We start from the raw sequence: 6,218 nt of genomic DNA on the forward strand, positions 1-6,218 counted from the left end.
CAGGCTCAGTAGTTGTGGCGCATGGGCTTAGTTGCTCCGCAGCATGTGGGATCTTCCCTGGCCAGGGATCGAACCCGTGTCCCCTGCATTGGCAGGCGGATTCTTAACCACTGCGCCACCAGGGAAGCCCTAGTAATGCTGTTTTTATGGGTTCTTTCACCCTGCCCCAGAGTTGAGGGTCAGGGAGAGCTTTTGATGATGGGGAGTCATGGGCATGAGGCACTGTAGCTGTGTCTCAGGATGCAATTTGAGTGATCATTAGTAATATTGGGGTAGTTATTTGGTATGATAAGTGATAATAAGAGGATGCAGGGGAAACAACTCCTAAAAGGAGAGAGAGGAGCTGGAGCGAGGAGCCATCCAAGAGGACCCAGCGAGGCAGCCCAGGTGGTGATGAGGTTTGCTGCGTATTTGAGATCCAGGAGGGTCTGTCCGCCATCCTTGCTCTGCGCAGCTGCAGCTGCTCCATGGCTGCAAAGGCCTCAGTGCTGAAGCCTGGCTGGAGAAGGAAGTCTCCAGGCTAAAAGTTGGGCACAGGCTCTGGTGACAGTGGCCTCAGCTGGGGATGGGGCGAGGGTTAATTCTTGATGCTGTCAGCAGAGTCTGGCTGGTAGGGACAAGGAGAGGGGCAGATGCTACCGTGAGGAACTCTAGAGATGGAAGCACCTGCATCATCTTTCGGTCCAGTGGTGTGCAGCGATGCTTTCCTTCTCTTTCTCTCCTTTTTTCTCTCTAATGGTTTATAACGGAAAATTTCAAATATACACAAAAGTAGAGAGTATAGTCCAATGAACCCCCGTGGACCCATCACCCAATGACAACAATCATCAACTCATCAGCCTAGTGATTTTTTAAGCAGTTAAGCCTCCGATTCTCTGCTCGCCTGTGTATGTGTAGCTGAATGAAACTATGAAACATTTACTTGTGTTTTTCCCTATCCCTTTCTCCCATTCAATCAGATGTTAGGAGAGCTAACAATGCCCAGGAGGACTTACAGGGTTTGCAAGGGAAGTAAAAGAGGCAGAAGGAATCTGCATTCAATAAGGGGAGGGGGCACCCTAAGTGTTTTCAAATTGAGTTTCCTGCAGCCCTAGGCTGCAAACAAATACCGCAAAACAAATACCACAAAACACTGAGTGGCTTAAACACCAGAAATGTATTGTCACCGTGCTGGAGGCTGGAAGTCTGAGATCAAAGTGTCAGCAGTGCTGGTTCATTCTGAGGGCTGTGAGGGAACTCTTCATTCCAGGCCTCTCTCCTTGGCTTGTAGATGGTCGTCATCTCTCTGTCTCTTCACATCATCTTCCCTCCATGCCTACCTGTGTCCAGATTTCCTCTTCTTATAAGGACAGCAGCCATATTGGATTATAGACTTATTATAACTTAATCACCTCTTTAAAGGCCTTTTCTCCAAATCGGGTCACATTCTGAGTTCCTGGAGGTCAGGACTCCAACGTATCTTTTTGGGGGGAACACAGTTCAACCCATGACGGGGACTCACTGACATTGACTGAATGAATGTCTTAAAGAAACACAAAAGGGAATCCCCCCAGGCTAGGAAGAGTTTTCCCAGGGTGGAGGGTGGGCTAGAGAAAGGGGTCTGTGGGATGAGGAAGAGAAAGGCAGAGGGGACATTGGTCAGCTTCCAAAAGGCACCCATGTTCCAGGAGTGGCACAGAATCGGCAGAGACAGCTGGACTCGCAGAGACCACTGGACAGAGATGTGGCTTTTTAGTGGACACCCGTGTCCTGGAAGTGAGGCACAATCTGAGAGGAGAAATCCAAGAATATTTGGGGTGAATATTTCATCCAGCTTCTGGGACTAGGTCATGGGAGTCAGAAATTAATTTAGAAATTTAGAAACTAGAGGAATTGATATTTTCTGTGCCTCCTGAGTTTGTCAACTGAGAGTTATATCTGCCAAACATAAAACAGATAAAAGCAGGACTGTTCTAGGTGGAGTTCACCCCTAACCCTGGCTCTCCTTGCAGTGTCCCAAGGCAATCCAAGGGGTCCTAGGGCTGCAGGAAACTCAATTTGAAAACACTTAGGGTGCCCCCTCCCCTTATTGAACACACAGGACACAGAGGCTCAGAAGAGGAAAAGACCTGCCCGTGGGCAGGTACAAGGCAGGTTAGCAGCAGAACCCAGGGCTCCTGATTTCTACCAGGACACTTTCCTCGGGTTCTTCAAAGATTTCCAGGGAGGCTGATGCTGTATCTTCGATCCATATCCAGGTGCTATCTGGTGAGGTGTCTCCCTGCACGGCAGGTGGCTGGGTCCCTGAGCCATCCTGGAGTCGGCCAGAATCTCTTCTTGTGAACTTGTCGAGTTTTTGTTGTTTCGTTTTAGCCATTTTTATAGATATGCAGTGTCCTGTGTTCTTTTGACATGTCCTGATTAATCTTTGAGGGCTTCTTTGCTTTCTAGCCCAACAAGGTGTTCCAGGTTTACCTTGCCCTTTCCCTACCCCAGGGAATTATCCCTGGAATAAGCCATTGATCCCCGGTTCTCTATCCCTGGAGTTTTTCTAGATATTTCACAAGACGAGGGTTTGGGAAATTATTATGTGTTGTGGGGGGCAGGAAACACCATTAAAAAGGTACTTCTATAATGTAGATTTAATTATTCTACAATCAAATCATTCCCCACATACTGAGGTAATTCCCATATTCAGAAATGACTGAGACCTTCCTCCTTGAACTTGTCCCCAGCAACTTTTAACACATTCCTTTCTGCTTCAGTTAGTTGTTGTGAATTCAGTTCTCTGTAATTAACCCTCATCGATAGACTGATTGATACCAGGATGGTGGCCAGCAATAGACTCTCAAAGAAATGAGAATCTGAGGTTGGATATCTGACCTAATTGGATCCAAAGGCAACAATGATCCTATTAACATGAGGAGATAGTATTCTGGTAGTCCATACCACACCATGGCAGTACAGTTATCACCTGTGGTCACCTAGGAGGAAGGTGAGGCTTTGGAGGACAGGGTTGCTGATGAGATAAATCATTATAGTGAGAATAAGGAATATAAAACCTGGGGAGGGGGCCGGCTGCTTCAAACTGCACAGAGTGTTTCAAGAAAGAAATAACAAGCTCAGGGTTTTTTCTTCCTTTTAAAAAATAGCTTTATATATAATGTTACATGTCAATTTTACCTCAATTTAAAAAGTAGCTTTACTGTCTGCACATATTTAAAGTGTACAGTTTGATGTTTTGAAATATATATGTACACACACACACACACACACACACACACACACACACACACACACACACACACTCCTACCTGTGAAACCATCACCGCAATCGAGACAATGAACATCAATTACCATCCCCCCCCCCCACCCCTGGCCCAAGTTTCCCTTTCAGTCAATCTCTTCTGCTCTTCTTTGCCTCCCTGCCATTCCCAGGCAACCACTGAGCTGCTTTCTATCACTATAGATTAGTTTGCATTTTCTAGAACTTTTTATATATGGAATCATACAGTATATACTCTCTTTTGTCTGGCTTCTTCCAGTCAGGATAATTATTATAATCATTTCAAGGTTTATACATGTTGTTGAATGTATCAATAGTTCATCCCTTTGTATCGCTGAGTAGTATTCCATTACATGGATATACCAAACGTGTTTATCTAGTCACTTGTTAATGGATATTTGGGTTGTTTTTAGTTATGAATAAAGTTGCTATGAATATTAGTGTACAGGTCTTTGTGTGAACATATTCTTATATGCTTTCATTTTTCTTGGGTAAATACCTAGCAGTGAAATTGATGGAATATGTAGTATGTGAATGCTTAACTTTAAAAAAAACTGTCACGCTATTTCACAGGGGTTGCACCATTTTACATTTCTACTAGCAGCATATGAGAGTTCCAGTTGCTCCATATCCTGTCCAACACTTGGTATGATCACTCTTTAATTTTAGCCATTCTTATGGTTTGTGGTGGTATCTCATTGTGATTTTTAATTTGCTTTTCCCTGATGGCTAATGATGTTGAGCATCTTTTCATGTCCTTATGTGTTATCTGTATATTTTCACCCTTTTTTGGTGAAGTGTCCGTTCAAATCTTTTGCCCATTTTTATTGGGATCTTTACTCATTATCACGTTTAGAGTTCTTTTTAGATGCTGCCTACAAATCCTTTACCAGATGTTTATCTGCAAATAATTTTTCCCAGTCTGTGGCTTGTCTTTTCATTCATTTAACAATGTCTTCTGAAAAGTTCTTAATTTTGGCTGAGGCCAATTTACCAAAAAACTTTTTGAATAATTTGAAAAATAATGAATTGTACTTTTGGTGTTGTGGTAAAGAAATCTTTGTAACCCAAGGTCACAAAGATTTTCTCCTGTGTACTCTTCTTACAATTTGAAGTTTTACATTTAGGTCTATAATAAATTTTTCTTTTGGCGGGGGTGCTGTGTTGGGTCTTTGTTGCTGTGCGTGGGCTTCTCATTCGGTGGCTTCTCTTGTTGAGGAGCACGGGCTCTAGGTGTAAAGGCTTCAGCAGTTTTCAGCATGCGGGCTCAGTAGTTGCGGCATGCGGGCCGTAGAGTGCACGGGCTTCATTAGTTGTGGCACGCGGGCTCAGTAGTTGTGGCTCGCGGGCTCTAGAGCGCAGGCTCAGTAGTTGTGGCGCACGGGTTTAGATGCTCCGTGGCATGTGGGATCTTCCCAGATCAGGGATCGAACCCGTGTTCAATCAGCAGGCAGATTCTTAACCACTGCGCCACCAGGGAGGTCCCTATAATAAATTTTGAGTTAATTTTTATGTGTATGGTGTGAGGCACGGGTGGGCAAACTTTTTCTTAAAGGATCAGACAGTACAGATTCTAGGCTTTGTGGGCCATCCAATCTGTCATAACTACTCAAGTCTGCATGTAGTGCAAAAGCAGGCTGAGACAAAAATAAATGAGTGTGGCTGTGTTTCAACAAAACTTTATGTCTAAGAACAGGCAGTGGCCACGTCTGGCCCAGTGGTCGGAGTTTGCTGATACCTTCTTTAAATCTTCACACAGCACTGAAACTCCCCAGGCAACACAAGCAGTCCCATCCATCCCTGCCTGTTGAGTCTGCCCCTGCCTTGCTTAAAGATCCTTGGTAGGTACCCTGCAAGAGGATGGCAATTTTTCTCATGTGCCACCCCTACATTTCTTCATTGCTTTCAGACCTACAAGCAGTGAAGCATATTCTTGTATGCCCCAGAGGACCAAGTACAAAGTCTGACTCAGGAAGAGCTGTCTACATGCCAGAATCTCAGGCGGACATAACAAACTGTTAGGTCATTCAGCTTCTTCATCCTCTGCCTGCTTTGGGTTGACAATAAAAGTCAAGAAATTTAGGTCAAATTCTGCCCCTAATGCTGTGTAATATTGATCAAGTCACTCTACTTCTCTCTTCCTCTGTATCCCCACCTGTGTGTGGGGGGCAGGGGGTGGGGGGAGAGGAGAGATTTCTCCTAACACTCTCCTTGTTACTGAGTTGATAAGAATAAGACAATACATTTCTTACCCATCTGGTTTGCTCTCTACCAGACAATACCAAAGCTGCCTTCTCCTTGAACAGCTTTAAAAAACTGTTTTCTTTCTTTTTTAAAAGCACTACACAAATGCAAGGTATTGTTACAATTTTCTCTTTTTAAGTAATTCTAGAAAGCCCAGCACCAGGATTTCACAATCTGTCACTGTCCCTTGGTGCTTCTGCCTGTTGCCAGGGAAAGAGATTATCCTAGCTTGGGGAAGGTCAGCCAGCCCCAGCACGATCGCTAACGCGGCTTAGTTTACCATCCCTAACCACAGATTCACAGTCAGGGATACAGAGACTGGACCAAACCACTCCAAGGCCAAGCAGACTGGCCAGTGAGAGGAGAAACAACACTCAGCACCACTCAAGTGCCTCACAGGCCACTCTAATCACCACCCACGCCTGCGGGAGGGCGCAGCTCTCCGGTCTGCAGGGCAGACAGGCTGCAGTCTGTCAGAATTCTGAAAGAGGGACGGTCTTTGAGAACAGAGATCTCATCTGCATGGCCCTGGGGGCCCTGCTTTGAACACAGCAGAGATGAAAGGGTAGATCTCCCAGACTACTAGGCGAGCTGGTACACACGCAGCACAGACAGAAAAGTATTTATCACAGTCATCTATAAATGTATGCAAGAGCCTGAGACCCTGAGAGATGTACCTCATTCCATGCTAACCTCTTAAATGAATATC

Source organism: Balaenoptera physalus (assembly GCF_965194825.1).
Source record: "Balaenoptera physalus genome assembly, chromosome: 4".
Classification (NCBI taxonomy): Eukaryota; Metazoa; Chordata; class Mammalia; order Artiodactyla; family Balaenopteridae; genus Balaenoptera; species Balaenoptera physalus.